The following is a 16,378-nucleotide window of genomic DNA, read 5'->3' on the forward strand; positions in this document are numbered from 1 at the left end:
ATATATTAATACATACCAAATTATTTCATTATAATGAATTAATGTATAGACTAATAGGGGCAGCACGGTGGCGTGGTGGGTAGCGCTGTCGCCTCACAGCGAGGAGGCCCTGGGTTCGATTCCCCGGCCGGGTGACCGGGGTCCTCTCTGTGTGGAGTTTGCATGTTCTCCCTGTGTCTGCGTGGGTTCCTCCGGGTTCTCCGGTTTCCTCCCACAGTCCAAAGACATGCAGTCAGGTCGACTGGACATGCTGAATCGCCCCTGGGTGTGAGTGACTGTCTGTGTCTGTCTGTCTGTCTGCCCTGCGATGGACTGGCGACCTGTCCAGGGTGTATCCTGCCTTCCGCCCGAAGACTGCTGGGATAGGCTCCAGCACCCCCCTGCAACCCTGACGGAGAAGCGGCATGGATGGATGGATGGATGGATGGATGGATGGATGGATGGATGGATGGATGGACGGACGGATGGATGGACTAATATTCAATACATCAGGGAAAAAATGAAGCATATACATGCAGATGTCAAAGGAAGTATGAATTCTATAGAATTCTGCAGCTGGCAGTAAGGCCATGAGCCTGCCAATAAAAGCTGAGGTGACGTTGGGTAACGCAGTCCATTCATCCATTCAAAACACGTTTCAGAACGGTTCAGAAAGGTCTGAGAGCATTTCTGTGTTGGAAAGCATCCAAAACATCAAGAGGTTAAATCGTTCTACAAGGATGAACTGACTGCAATCACAGAGCTGCATGAGGTTTCCCTAAACCATCCTATCACAATGCTTCACTTTTAGTGTTACAGCAAACGTTGCTACGGAAGCACGTTGCAATACAACTACTACGCACATACAAGTATTGCTATGAACCAGGCTGTCATTATTGGCCCCTCCCAGTCCGGCCCATGTGCGTTTGTTTTGGTTTTAGTCCAGCCCCCTCGTTTCATGACTCCACCCCTGATTGTCTCCACCTGTGTTTCCACCTGTCCCTCGTTTACCCTCATGTATTTAAGCCCCTTGTGTGGTGGCAGGTCTTTGTTTGTAGTTTGATCATGTTTGGTGTGAAGAATTCAGGTTTCTGTGGTCTTTTGTCGTGTCTGACCTTCATTCTCTCCGTGTTGGCTATTTGAACCGGGACCATCTTGACCATGACCCTGGATTTGCCCACAATGAAAGTCGCTTATCTCAGCACATGCATCCGCCTCCTCGCTCCCTGGCGTTACACAGGTGATACTGGTTCATTGGTAAGCGTAGTTTTACTTGAATCTTGTGCATACATGGATCTTCCTTTTGATCCAGTCGACTAACACAGAAAAAAATGCTCAGGGTGTAGGTGGCGTGACCTCTGAGCTGACCTCTTTCCAAATCTGGGCTTTCTTCAGAAACAAGTAAGGCATTTAACAATCATGTGCTCACTGAACTCTCTAATTAGGGTTTGTATCGTGTATCAAGGTAAAGTAAGGATGTTTACAGAACTATACACCTCCCCAGCCACTTTATTAGAACCTCCTGCTTTTCAGCCCCACACCTGTTGTGCAGTTGCAGGCAGTTAACTGTTCTCTAGCCCTTAAACAGGGGCATGTTTTTCGCTGGCTGGCTGGGTGTTTTTGGTTCTACTATGCCATGACAGTGTTGAGTGGTTAATCTCATCAATAGAGGTCATATGGTCAGAAACTGACTAGGTGTCAAATGCTTTGTACTGTGCTTATTACTGTATTATTTTGAAAGATTTTTAATTGCAGATTTTATTATTCTAAATGAATGTCTACTATTTATTGTCTGTGTAAACATGGCTAGTATTTTAATCAAAAAAGCCAACCAGCATTAAAACTGAGACTGAAGTCCGCTCTCTATTCGCCAACTTCTTGTTCAACTTTTCCCGTTCCACCTTAAACGGTGCTTCTGTCATTATAGTGTCTCTGGTGCCAGAATGTAATTGCTGCAACATTTATGGGGCAATTGGGAAATGTATTTTATACAAAATGAATTTTATTTGTGGTTTTCAATGTAAAAAAATTGGTGAAATGGTTTCGGTGTGTTTATCAATACTTTTTCAACATTGTCAGCACATTTTAACAATGCCTTGATAATACCGAAGTTTATATTATGATTCAAACTTTCATACGGTTTCATCTCTAATTACAAGTTGGCCTTTTGAATTCGCTCTGTAGTTCGTGTAAACCCACTGCTGTTCTAGTGCTCATCCTTCTCTTGTCATTGCGAGCTTTAGTCACCCCTCATCTTTAAGGCCGGCCCAACTCTAAGTCTTTTGAGGTTTGAAGTCAAGTCAGTTAATTTATTTAGCACTTTTTACAAGAGGTGTTTGAGCTTTAGAGAAAAATCCAGGTCCAAGCCTCCATAGGTGTCGGCAATGGCGAAATTGGCAAGGAAAACTCTCTAAGAGCAAGATGAAGAAACCTTGAGGAACCAAGACTCATCATCCTCTGGTCAGCATTGGATAGCACAACAATAATGGAGGAAAATGAGATTTGATAACTGTATAACATACAGAAAAAGTGGAAAAGCAAGAGAAGCAATGTCTGATTAAGAGAATGCAGCAGCATCAACAGGAGGGTCAGTGCAGTGTAGGTGGGGTTTGTGCTGCGTTGCACAGCAGGAAACTCCATGGTAGTCAGATTAGCCCAGAAGGCTGGCAAGCAGGGAACACCTGATCAAGGCAGATGAAGCAATAACATGCATTATAAAGCATAAACTTCGTCTCCTCTGCAGACCAATTTCAGTCTCTCGTCATGTAGAACGCCAAACTTCTGTTGTGATGCAAGAGCACGTACGCAAAGCATACGTAATGTTCTGATGATGAATAATCAGATACAGGCATTGACATGACTTACTCTTCTGTTTGCCAGGTTATTTACAGGATTACGAACCTCATTCAATCGTATAGTAACTATATTTCAAATGGTCTCAATGGACTTGTCTTCCATTGAGGTGGATATATGGACGTATTCTATTCCAACTGGAATTAGTCGGATTATTAACAGATTATCAGGCTGCATGTCAATGGCTTTTGAAAGGGTTTGAGATTTGCTGGATCATGGGAAGAAAATGCAACCAACTTAAGAACTTTTGGAGGTATGGAAAATATGCTTACAGAAAATCTCCTGAAAACAATGGAAGGAGTAATAGTCAAAGCATGGAGCACTAAATCCGGAGAAATTAGTTGCTGAGGCTGTTTAATTTTCTGTTAGACGTTTTTTGGTTTTTCTGACATTGAAATATAAACTTGTATGTAATGGCTGTCTTGAATACACCTGTACATCCAGTATGTTTCTAATGTACTCAAATGTTATTTAGACTTTTTATAGTGTAGAATAAAGTGTTTTTTTAAAATATTTTTAATATTGCTTTTTACAAAATAAGCTGCAAACAAGCTGAGAGTATAACTGTTTTAGTGAGTGAGAATCAGTTGTCATGCAAAGTTGTCATCTTTTGCTCTTGTTCAAGCTTTGATGGTTCATCGTGAACATGAGTGTAAAGCAATGTTTAATTTTGACCTGAACAGACGATGATCCACTCTTCTGACTCCTCTTTAAATCCTACATTATGGTTGTCTACTTTAACTACTGGCATATTTGACAAGATGCTCACTGTTGACAGACTTCGTTAAAGTAACCGGCAAGAGCAATACGTTAATGATGAAACCACAGGTTCCTCTAATGCCTCCTGTTAAATTCTTGTCTTTCTCAGTAGGGGGCATCAACAGGAGGGTCAGTGCCATGCAGGTGGGGCTTGTACAGCGTTGCTCAGCAGGAAACTCCAACATCTTCTCAAACGATCACTTGTGGTCTTTCTGTTGGTTTTGTTGAAAGACTAAGAAACAATCTTAAGATTTTCTTTTAGCCTTTCAATGGAATTTACCATACTGGGTTCAGCAGTTGGGCGGCACAGTGGCACAGTGGGTAGTGCAGTCACCTCACAGCGAGGAGGGCCTGGGTTCGATTCCCTGGCCAGGTGACCGGGGTCCTCTCTGTGTGGAGTTTGCATGTTCTCCCCGTGTCTGCGTGGGTTTCCTCCCACAGTCCAAAGACATGCAGTCAGGCCAATTGGACATGCTAAACTGCCTCTGGGTGTGAGAGCCTGTCTGTCTGTCTGCCCTGCGATGGACTGGTGGCCTGTCCAGGGTGTATCCTGCCTTCTGCCCAATGACCGCTGGGATGGGCCCCAGCACCCTGACAGAGAATGTGATGGATGGGTTCAGCAGTGTGGTATAACATTACATTACAACCACCTTGTTTCTACACTCACTGTCCATTTTATCAGCTACACTTTTACCCTGTTCTTCAGTGGACGGGACCCCCATGGACCCTCACAGAGCAGGTACTATTTAGGTGCTGGATCATTCTGTGCACTACAGTAACATTGACCTGGTGGTTGTGTTAGTGTATGTTCTGCTGGTATGAGTGAATTAGTGCTGCTGGAGTTTTTAAACACTGTCCACTCTATTGGACACTCCTACCTTGTCGGTCCACCTTGTAGATGTAAACTCCGAGACGACAGCTCATCTGCTGCTGCACAGTTTGGGTGATGGTCATCCTCTAGTCCTTCATCAGTGGTCAAAGGATTCTGTTGTCTGAATATTTTTGGGTGGTGGACTATTCTCAGTCCAGCAGTGACAGTGAGGTGTTTAGAAACTCCAGCACCGCTGCTGTGTCTGATCCGCTCAGACCAGCGCAACACACACTAACACACCACCACCACGTCAGTGTTACTGCAGTGCTGAGAATGATCCATCACCCAAATAATACCTGCTCTGTGGTGGTCCCTAGTGGTCTTGACCACTGAAGAACAGGGTAAAAGGGGGCTAATAAAGTATGCTGAGACACAGATGGACTATAATCTGTAATTGTAGAAAAACGAACAATTTCAGGGTCATTATTTTACCGTTATGTTGTCTCAGGGCCTGTTTAAAAGTTCTGCTGTGGCGTCAACATCAAGAGTCTTACCAATTGACATCCTTTTGTGAAAGCCCTCTATGTTCTTTCCATCTTTTCATTATTACTTCATTTGTTTAGTTTGTCCATTGACCTCTCTTGGAATACAAGCTTGTGGCTTTAAATTATTTTTGGTCTCCTGTATCTTCTGAAACTGTCAGATCAGATTGCTGTCAGATCTTTCGAATTTCCAGATTAGCTCTCCTTGTCCTTCTGGATTTCGGCTTTTCTTCTTTTAGGCAATCTCCACTGTAAGTCAGCTACTTTGACTTCTCTTATTAGTTCTTCCCAGGTTTTTCTCTGATCCGTTTCCATTCATAGCTTCTTTGTTCTCTGAACATTACTGAGTGATGTTCATGTGGTTAAATGGTGTTTCCTGTTAGAGTGGGTGTTTCTTGGCTGCAATAGGTGGCAGAATGCACCAGATTTGTTGGATTGATTCCCAAATGGCACCCTAACCCCACGCTCATGATGTTAAGCCTCTGCATGTGCTGGCTGCACCGTATCAGTTATAATCCTTTTTTAAATAAGCTAATTTGCTTATCTACAATATCGAAGTTCAGAGCATTTAGATTCAATGCAGCTCAATGACAAATATCTATAAAAACAAATGCATGTTTACTCAATACTCTGCCATGTTGGTCAGTAGTAAACCACATCCTCTCCCATTTTCGGTAATAAGCCACTGTCAATGATGGACAGTAACAAAGTACATTTTACTGGAGTACTGTACTTAAGTACATTTTTAAAGTATCTGTACTTTACTTGAGTATCAGGGTTTTTTTATCTTAATTACTCTCCTACACTTGAAAGACAAATACTTTTGACTCCTACATTTCTGTGAAGGTTCTTGTCAATCATTACTCTGAGGCTTACCTTTAAAGTCAGCAGAACTTTTCTCAAGTGCTGTGGGCCGAATTGCCTTCATCGCAGGAGAAAACCCTAATCGCAGTAAACTTCTCCAGTGCTGTTAGTCAAGTTCAAAGGGCATGCTGCATTTTTTGAGTAGTTAAATGTGGTGGCTGTAATAAATTTGAGTAATATATTTGTGAATGTGTCACGAATCTGACAGCAGAGCACAACTGCTGCTGTTAAGTCTGCGAACATGTACGAAATGTCCTTTCACAAACATTTTAATCTTGTCAAATGAACACAGTACTATTATTGTCACACACAAGCAGAAGGTTTGAGTAACTGTTTCTATGAATGTCACATTTGTAAGCATCTATACATTCATAACATGCTTTAATGCATTCACAAGGCTTTATAAAAATGACTGAATTATACTTCATTGCCATGTTTATTATACATTATGAATTGCTAATAATGCATTTTAAGTAGTGTTAATGTGCCAAAGAGTCAGTCATGCAGCAGTAATGCATTTTTATAAACATATTCATAAATATAAATATAGCTGTTTATGATGCCTAATGAATGCATTATAAACACATTCAATGTTATAAATGCTTACAAAAGTGACATTCACAGAAAATCCTATTGATTTATGTAGGACTTGGTCCCAATAAGACAAGGGAGGAGAGATCAAGACGAGTCGGCCAGCTGTTTTACTTTTCAGGCCTTGCTGTGTAACAGAAGTAAAATTAATCTAGCCGACAACATCATGACATATTTATCCTTTTTATGCCAATCGGAGTTAACCAAGGGGCTGCTTAACTGATGTTCTGCACTGTTTGTCATAGAGGAAGCATGGATGTCAGCTGAAGAGCTGTAGTGAATGGACATCTTCTTTGAATATCAAATGGAAGAAGCTTCAAGAAACACAGCAAGTCTTTTAGAAGTGTTGACAACGTGGTACTCAACTTTTTCAAAGCTGTGGCCCTTCTCTGTTCTCAAACAGCCATCATTCCAAAGCCTTATCTAAGATCTACAGCCAGCTGCACTGACGTATCTTGAACTCCTGTATGGTGCAAGACTAATAAAGCCAAGGCAGTGATGAAGGAGCAGGTGAAAGAAGAGTTTTATTGGAGTTACAGCATGGTGGCTGGATCTTGGCTGAAGAGGTAACCAAGGAAGAAGGAATTCAAGATGATGGGCCTGATATGAGAAGATGGAAGTGAAGTTCCTCAATGTCAACGATCATATGGCTGAAGTAGATGGCCTTCAGTATCTACTGCTGAAGCATCATTGGTGCACTTGCTCATGCATCATGCAAAGAGAGGCCTGCAAGAAGCTGTCAGTTTCTCTGGAATAAGACTGAAAGGTCCCCTACTGCTGCAGAGGTGGCTGAAGAGCACTGCAAACTTCAGCTGGTACAGCCTAACCCAACATGACTGAACTCCTTTTATGTGACTGTGGAGAGTATCATGAGACTTCAAGTTCAAAGACAGGGGCCTGTGAGCTGCCTGTGCTGCACTCGGCGTTCCCATGTAGGTAGTGAATGTTTGTTTGGGTGTGTTTTGCTTTCTACAGTATTAACTTGCAGTTCCTCTATGCTGAACCTGTCTAGAGATTTCCAACGAATCAGTTCTTTTTGAAGATCTAGTAATGGTTAGATTACACTACTTTATCTATTTCTGAAAATTTCCACATGACTTGTCCCAAGACAAGGAATAATTACATATCATCCTGTGTAATCTGATAATAACTAGACTGTTAGATTAAATACGGCTGAATGCATAGTGGTTCTAAATAGGAGATTGGGGGGGGGGGGGGGGTCTTTTTGTTTCGTTTTCTTTTGTGCATTTGGTACAGTCCAGCAGGCTTTGCCTTTTTGGGTGTATATGTGTGTGTGTGTATATAGGGAAAATCCAATCCATTCAAATGGGATGGCTGCTCGATACGATCACCACCCTCAAAATCAGGCTTGAGAAGATTCTACAAGCTGCTTGATGCTCTACAAGAGTGTTTGAAGAAAGTATTGTCTGACCCAGAGCTTGTTTCTACAGCCATCCTTAATCCATAATTCAAAACGTCCAAGGCCAGCGATGGAGACGTCCTCAAACTAGGTAAGAAAAATCTATCACTAAATATTCTATGGTCAGTTTCTTATTTCTGGTTTGTTTAAACACTGAACTTGCTAACATCCTTGCTTATTGATGATGATGAAGATTGATTTAGGCTGTAGTTGCATTTAGTTACTGATTTCTATTTTTAATATAAAGTACACGCATCCAAACACCTGGATGCATACCTGATGTGCCCAGCTGAAGGTATGGACATCTCAGCCAGCTGTGTCCACCCTCTCACGCAAGCTAAACACAGCCCTGTCTGCCTCTGCTGCCTGTGAGAGGCTTTTTAGTGCAGCTGGATTGATCCTCAGCCCTAGAAGGTGCAGAATTTATTCACACTTTGAAAAACGGTGTTTATTGAGTTTGAACAGGGGCTCTTCTCCAAGTTTGACTCTTTTGAACAGACTGAGAATTTCCTCACTTGTCGCAACTACAACCCATGGCAAAAATGATGGGATCACCGCTCTTGGAGGAAAATCTTTCAGTTGATTAATTTTGGAGAAAGTTAATCAGACATGCCACAACCTTCTGGCATTAAGAAAACAATAAAAAATGAATATAATTGTGTTTGCAGATCAAGTAAAGGAAAAAAAATACAGAATCACTAAACTCTGAGAAATATTATGGAATCATGAGAAACACTGCACCATTAGTACTTTGTTGCACCACCTCTGACTTTTATAACAGCTTGAATTCTCTGAGGCCTGGACTTAACTGAGTGTTCATCAGTCCGTCTCCAACTGTCTGTTATTGCTGTTGCCAGATCAGCTTTGCAGGTTGGAGCCTTGTCATTGACCATTTTCTTCAAGTCCCACCAGAGATTTCAACTGGATTGAGATCTGGACTATTTGCAGGCCATGCCATTGACTGTCTTTCTTGAGGGAAAGTTTGTCCTTTGCCCTGCAGCAAGATGCATGATCTTGAAAAATGAAGTTATCACCAAACTTCCTTTTAGCTGAAGGAATAAGAAGTGTCAAATTTCAGTGTAGACTTTGGCATTTATTGAAGATGTAATGACCGTCATCTCCCCTGTGCCTTTACCTGACATGCAGCCCCAGGTCATCAATGACTGGAAATTTACACATTTTCTTCAGGCAGTCATCTTTATAAATTTTATTGGACCGGCACCAAACAAGTTCCAGCATCACCACCTCACCCAGTGCAGATTCACGATTCATCACTGAAGATTACTTTCATCCAGTCATCCACAGCCCACTGTGACCTCGTTCTTTTCTGTTTACATGTTCGTGATGGCTTTTGTTTGGCTTTTCTGGATGTAAATCCCGTTTCTTTCAGGCTATTTCTTGCAGTTCCGTCAGACGCTGACTCCCGTTTCCACCCACTTGTTTCTCATTTGTTTTGTTGTGCATTTTCTGTTTTCAGGATCTCTTGCTCTGTTTTCTATCTTGACACATTGTTTTCCTTGGTCTACCTGTATGCTTCCCTTTTACAACCTTCCCAACTTGTTTGTACTTGGTCCAGATTTTAGACCCAGCTGACTGGGAACAACCATCTTTTGCAACATTCCGTGATTTACCTTCTTATAATTCTCTCCTTTGTTTCTACTGACATCTCTCGCGTTGGAGCCGTGATTCATGTCTATCCACTTTGTGCAAGGTGTGAGCACTTTTGCACTTTTTTTTTTTTTTTTTTTAGAACTGCAAATTACAGAGCAATTCCATTTTCCTCAATTTAGTGATTCCATATCCTTTTGCTCTACTTGATCTACAAACACAATTGTAACTGACTACAATTATATTTATTTTTTTATTGTTAATGCCAGAAGCTTGGACTTTTGGGGGAAAAGTTCTGGCGTGTCTGTGGTTCTCTTTTTTTTTTTTTTTTTTTTTTTTTTTTTTTAAATTAAACAATTGAAATCTTCCAAGAGTGATTCCATAATTTGCCATGGATTGTAGAAACCTGTGAGATGGACAGTACAGTAGAAGTGTGACATGCCACATTGACTGCAGATGTCCACTTCTTTTAGACAATACGTTATTGCAGTGTTGCTGCTGGACAGGTGCAATGCTAGAGGTGTGGAGCTGGGATTTTTTAAGGTAGGTTGTATTGTTTTAATTTTCTGAGGAAGCTGCATCTACAGCAGTATCACTGTCTGCCTGATGCATGCATGTGCAGGAACCCACACAAACACCCAGACACACAATGGCCATGGTTGTCCTTTTGTTGATTCAGCCCTACAGCATATTCCACAAGATTATTTTACAGGTTCTACAAGCCAGTGCATCACGTAGGTTGTTTCAGGGTGATTCAATTCTGTAAATACACTGTGGCAACATGTGTTCACATTTAAAAAGAACATTTTTGAAAATGTAAGCATTTTTAAAACTAGGTATTCCAGTACTTTGAGTCAAGTGAAAATTTGACTGAACAGCTGTATTGGAGTAATAGATTACCAGCAGCATCTATACTTTGACTCAGGTAATGAAGTTGTGTACTTCGTCTACCTCTGGCCACTACAGAGTCACGCTGATATGGTTAGTCACCGACACCTGTGCGTTCAATTGTGCATGTGCAGTACTTAAATCTAACAGCATGAGCCAGCAGCTTCCGGGCAGTTCAACCAATCTTTTTCAAGAGTCTGCAAATCGATAGCAACACAAATGATCTTTCTCCATCTCATTTGCCCTCCTTACTCTGTCTGGTTCTACAAGGTAGGAAAGAGCTTTTAACTCATTTACAAAGGTTAATGGCCTGGAGTGGATATGGAAAGTGTGAATTGAGCTCATGCAGACCTGACAACTTTGGAATATTTGGAATATTTAGAACGAGCTAGCTTGTTCGCCAGGTCTTTGAGTTGGCAAAGTGATGCCAAGTTATATTGTCTGTATGTAGATTGTGACTTCACTATACTGTTTTCATAACTTAACCCATGGTTTTGTTTTGATTGCAGCCCCATCACATTCCCATCACACCAAATCAGTGGTGTGTGTGGTTGGTTATGCTGCATGATGGTCAAATGGCCTTTATTGTTAAAGTAGTCAGTTTTTGGCCACATGCACTAGATTCTTTGACACATGCAGAAGTCTGGCTTGAGACTTGCATTCAATAATTCGATATCAGACAATCCATACATACCTCTGTGGGCTGTGGCTGGAACTAGTGCTTATAGGCTTTTTTGATCATAACATATGTGTATTAAAGGTCAAGTTACAAAAGCGTCCTCTCTAAAAAAGCCTCTCTTCTGTCCTCTGTATTGTGTGCTTGCCACCATACGCAATAACAATGATTTCACTGAGCTCAAATAGGGGTCACAAGAACTGCTTCTGAGCTTCATCTTCATAATGTGGTGTTAATGTCCTGGGGTTGCCTTTCAAGGTGATGACTGTGTGCATGGTTACAGTCTGGGGTAGAAAATCACATTCGATTATGCGCCACATAGTTCCCACCAGCCCTCGCAATCAATCATCCAACTGGAACCCATAGGCGATTATTTGAATGGGACATCCAATTATCAGTACTTCTCTCATATTTCTCTTGCTTTTTATTCTCTGCCAGGTTTCTCCTGTTTTTCCACTCGGGTCCTCTCATGGTCTTCCTGGTATCCACTCGTGATAGGGCTGGTGCTTATGTAAGACGTACAGCTCTAGTTAACTGGTCAGGGCCACAGTGTAAATTTCAGTGTGAACTGGAAGCTGCGCGTGTGTTTGGGTAGTATATTACAGAAAAGGCTGAATTTGACAGCTCTGCTTATCAAATCTGGCTATTAAACCTTGAATAGTCAGCGCCAAGGAAGAGTTGACCAGGTCCTTGTGTTACACGTGGGAATTCCACCAATTTTTCACAATTTCTCCCTGGTTCAAACATTAAAGTAATTTAGTGGTTTAATGTGATTCTCTGTTCTAGGAAAATGTACTGGGTCAAAATTCTTCAGTGGCAGTGAATCAGACGTTTTAAACACTTAATGTCTAATAACTTGCTATCTGACAAAATATTACGTGAAATGGTTACAATTACACTTGATGAATGACACGGTTTTATGATGAGCTTTTGGCCTAAGCTTTTTTTTTTTGAGAGATGTATACTACATGGTCGAAAGTATGTTAATTCCTTACCCTCCCACCTATATAAGCTTCTTGGACATTCCATTTCAAAACCATGTGTATTATGAAGTTGGCACAGCATTGCAGCTCTTCATTGCTCCACTCTTCTGGGAAGGCTTTCCACAAGACTTGAGTGTGGCAGTGGGAATTCAGTCAAAACAGCATTTTTAAATTCCGGCACTGATGCTGGACGAAAGGCTTGGCTTACAGTTGAGGTTCCGATTCATCCCAGAAGTGTTCAGTAGGGTTGAGGTCAGGATTCTGCACGCACCAGACTTGTTAACCATGTTTTTATGGACCTCGCTCACAGGGGCTCAATCATGCTGGACCATTAAAGGTCCTTCCTCTATTGGTTATAAGTCAGAAATATGTGACTGTCTAATGTCTTTGCATAAATATTACCCTCCACTGGAATTAAGGGGCTGAGCCCAAACCGTGGAAATCAACCCCATGACCATTATCCCTCCTCCACCAAACTTTACTCTTGACACTGTCTGGTGGTGTTCTCCTGGTATCCCTCAAGCCCAGAATGGTCCATCAGACTGCCAGAAATTGAATAAGAGTCTAGTGGCAGCCTGTTTTATATGTACTACATAGTAAATACTATTGACAAGAATAGCATCTACAGTTGACCAGGGCAAATTCATTGTAATGTTAGTATAGTAATTGCATGGTTATATGCTTGACTTTCAGCCAGTCATCATTAACTGGTGTATAAAGATAAACACATGGAAATGCGTCCACATACTTCTGGATCTACACCGTACTTGCAAGGTGTTACATGCCCAAATAGTACCCAGAGATAACATCTAAAAGAAAATACCCAAATAGATGGGTAGGTTCACTGGTTCTTTAGATTGTAAATAAGTGTTTTTGATTGTAAACATTGCATTTCTTTCACAACCTTTTGTAAAGGCGTCAGTGTGTTTTCTATACTCTTCACTTTAAACCACTCTAAATGACTTTGCATCAAAACTATTTAAATATGTAGAAATTCTTAATCTATGAAATTTAAAGGGAGCATTTCTGACAGCTGCCCTACTCCCTGTTGCCAAGCAATTTAAGCATCGTAACAGTTTTGAAAGTTAACCCTTTTAGAAAGTGATCTATTTTTAACTTTTAAAGCAAATGTGATGCTACCAGTTAAGGCAAGGCCAGTCTATAAAGTCTGTTTTTGTTTATGCTGTAATTTAGGTCTCTGAAGTCATACATTTTGGGGTACATAATGATGGGTATGAGCATAGATGGACTATTTAAGAAGCCTCTTGGTCTACATAGTCTGTGTTGTACATTGCATGCTTCAACAAGGCACAACGGGCTCAGCCTTGCCCCAGGAATGAACTTGGTGGGTTGCCTCAGGTTCGGGTTGAGTCTAAGTGGGCTAGTCCATAATCTTTCCAAGTAGTGTTGCTAAATCTGACGATCATCTTAGGAGCTAATAAAGCTGGATAGTCAACTGGACTTTGGTCATGACTATTTCTTCTGGAACCTGCATGAAATTCTTTTAATGACCGATTCGGATCTAGCAAATTAATCCTGCTATTGACTTTATTAATCCCTGACAGCCAGTTAATCCTACTACTGACAGTATTGATCATCTATAGCTAGTCTAGTTAATGGTTCTATTGATCTAACAGTCAATTAATCTGGGTCATGACTGCATTGATCCTGGATACTCAATAAATCCAGTATCTGGCTATACTGGTCCTGCATAGTCAATTAATCTAGTCTATGGCTATGTTGATTTAAAATAGCCTTTTAATCCCCTTATTGAATGCACGGATCCTAGAATCACAATCTTTTTCACTTGATCTGGGATAGTTAATCCAGTTAATGACTGATCCTGGATAGTCAGTTAACCCATTCCATGACTGTATTAATCCTGGATGATCATTCAGTCCTGTTCATGACTGTATTGATCCTGATGAGTCAGTTAAACTAGTTCATGACTATTGTTCTGAGAGCCAGTTAATCATATTACAGACTGCACTGATCCTGTTGATGACTATTGATCCTGGATAGTCAGTTAACCCATTCCATGACTGTATTACTCCTGGATGGTCATTCAATCCTGTTCATGGCTGCATTGATCCTGAAGAGATACAGTTCAGGACTGCAAGGATTAATACCATCACTAATAGGATTAATGACTTTCCAGGATCAATACTGTCAAAAGTATTAAATTACTATGATTAACAAGGTCATTCATTCACTATCCAGGATCAGCAGCTTCTGGCTACCTAGGACACGCAGCTCATCACGCTGTGCAAAGTACTACTAAGCATGCTACCTAGATAAGCTTTCATTATCTTATAAATAGAGCTGTGAGGTATTTGTTAATGTTAAACATATCCTTAAAATCAAAACATAACCTAACCAGCCAGAGAGCAACATCACATGGAAACTGTACCCAGTTATTTTATCCTAATTAATTTCAGTATGGAACGAATTCATAAACAATGTATTTGTGGAGTTATTTTGCACAAGCGGGAATTTGCAAAATGGCAAGAGCGCAGGCTTATGATGTCACAAATTGGTGATTGCATTGTTTCTCCAGGAAATGGAAATAAATGAGTATCCAGGATGAGGTGCCACTTTTGAAAATCATGCTAAGAATGTATGTTATATGCTGCATATTCAATTTCATTGATTTTTGCCTTTTTTTTTTTTTTAAGCTTCAACATCGCCTCCAGTTTCTTGGGGAAATAGAGAAATGTGCTTATTGGCACAAGGCTGAATTTACACCTTTGGGCTCTAGGGCTAGCCAGGTATACTTGACCAGCCAAAGCCTTCCCTTCCCAAAGACTCTGTTTTTGTTGAACAACTTTCCTAATCCTCTTCCCTGTCAGTAATCAGACAGTTTGGTTTAAGACAAGTGTGCTGGCTCACTGCACTCTGCTAATGAAGTGGTGGGCCTGCCATCTAAATATGGCTTGAAAAAAATGGACTTTGTTCATCTCTGGTATCCAGAATGGCACAAGATCGTGTTGACTTCTATGAGATGCAAGTCTGTGTAAGGAACCACATGCCTTTCATCTTTCAGCATTTTATCAGGCTGCAATAAGGGTGCATATATCTGCTTGAGCAGTTCAAATAACTAATGAAGTGGCTTGGGAGATTACAGCAAGTATGACAGTGACCCTGCAGGTGATCAGGATAATCTATTTGTCATTTCAAAATGACAGGTCATGTAGTTTTTAGCTCTGGGGGTCAGACTCGGTCTCAAAAATGACATGTCTATGGTAGAAAAGCAGGGAGCTCAACTGGGGGAAGAATGTCATCAATACCCTGCCTGCAACCAACTCCTGAGGGTCAAACCCACCCAGTTAGATTGCTATGCCCATCAAACTAGATAGTGGGTATGTTTTATAAAGACTGAATTCATATAAATCAACATGAAAATAAAACTGTGCTATTCCATGGCAAAAACTAAGAGGTGCATTTTTTAAAAAAGGTGAATGATTTGATTGTAGCCAATAGCAATGGGCAGAAACAGCAGTATTTCAGATTCAAGCAGTCCATCGTGTGATGATCAGCAGGGACGGTCCATTTTAAACTGTTTCGGAACCTGTGCCTAAAGATTCAAAGAGCGTTTGTTTCTAATGTAATTAGAATTCTCCTAAATAAGACTGAAGTTATGCTGGGTATTTTTAATTAATCTGTAAACCCATGTTTTACAAAGTTATTGCTCTATTTTTTTCAGCCACATTTGACCTGTATTCAACTGTAAAAGTTATAAAGGCAAGACATGCAATGTTTTCAACTATTTTATTTATTTATTTTTGACTTGCTTATTCCACAGTGGACTGCATTTTAATTACATTGTCATGGTTTTGGGAACTTGGGATACGACTTGTTGTAGTTGTGACTTTTTCCTCATTATTACTTGATAAAACACTTCAACCAATTAGCCATCTGGGGTCTCTGTCATATTTTGTGCTTCGAAATGCGACACATTTTTAATAGGAGACAGGTTTGGACTGCAGAGAGGCCAATCTAGCACCTGCTCTCTCTTACTATGAAGCCACACTGTTAACACATGCAGAACACATGCACACAGCAGAGATGAAAAGGATATAAATGGTAGCATATGGTGCTGCAAAATGTGCATATACCCATCAGTATTAATTTCGCCTACACTGATGTGCAGGATGTCATGGACAAACTTTGACTTTTGAACTTGTAACGGTCAGGATGGTCTTTTTCCTCTTTGGCCAGGAGAACATGACACATTATTTCCCAGACCGATTTGAAAGGTGAACTCGTCAGACCATGGCACATGTTTCCACTCCCCCTCCAAGTCCATCTGGGATAAGCTTGAGCCCAGAGAAGTTGGCAGTGTTTCTGGTTGTTTATATATGGCTTCTGCTTTGCATAGAAAGGTTTAACTTGCATTTGTAGATA

General features: G+C 40.9%; 1 long non-coding RNA gene across 2 annotated transcripts; it reads left to right on the top strand.

Moving 5' to 3' along the window:
- The first annotated feature begins 1,052 nt into the window (after positions 1-1,052).
- LOC108437424 lies at positions 1,053-15,884 on the top strand. 2 transcript variants are annotated; one of them, XR_001858624.1, is made up of 6 exons: positions 1,053-1,236; positions 6,645-7,331; positions 7,706-7,910; positions 8,067-8,233; positions 9,901-9,970; positions 14,650-15,884. It is a non-coding gene; the product is annotated as an uncharacterized LOC108437424 (long non-coding RNA). The 2 variants fall into 2 exon arrangements; XR_001858623.1 differs by having other exon boundaries at positions 7,851-7,910.
- The last annotated feature ends 494 nt before the right edge of the window (positions 15,885-16,378 follow it).

Source organism: Pygocentrus nattereri, chromosome 13 (genome assembly GCF_015220715.1).
Source record: "Pygocentrus nattereri isolate fPygNat1 chromosome 13, fPygNat1.pri, whole genome shotgun sequence".
Taxonomy (NCBI): domain Eukaryota; kingdom Metazoa; phylum Chordata; class Actinopteri; order Characiformes; family Serrasalmidae; genus Pygocentrus; species Pygocentrus nattereri.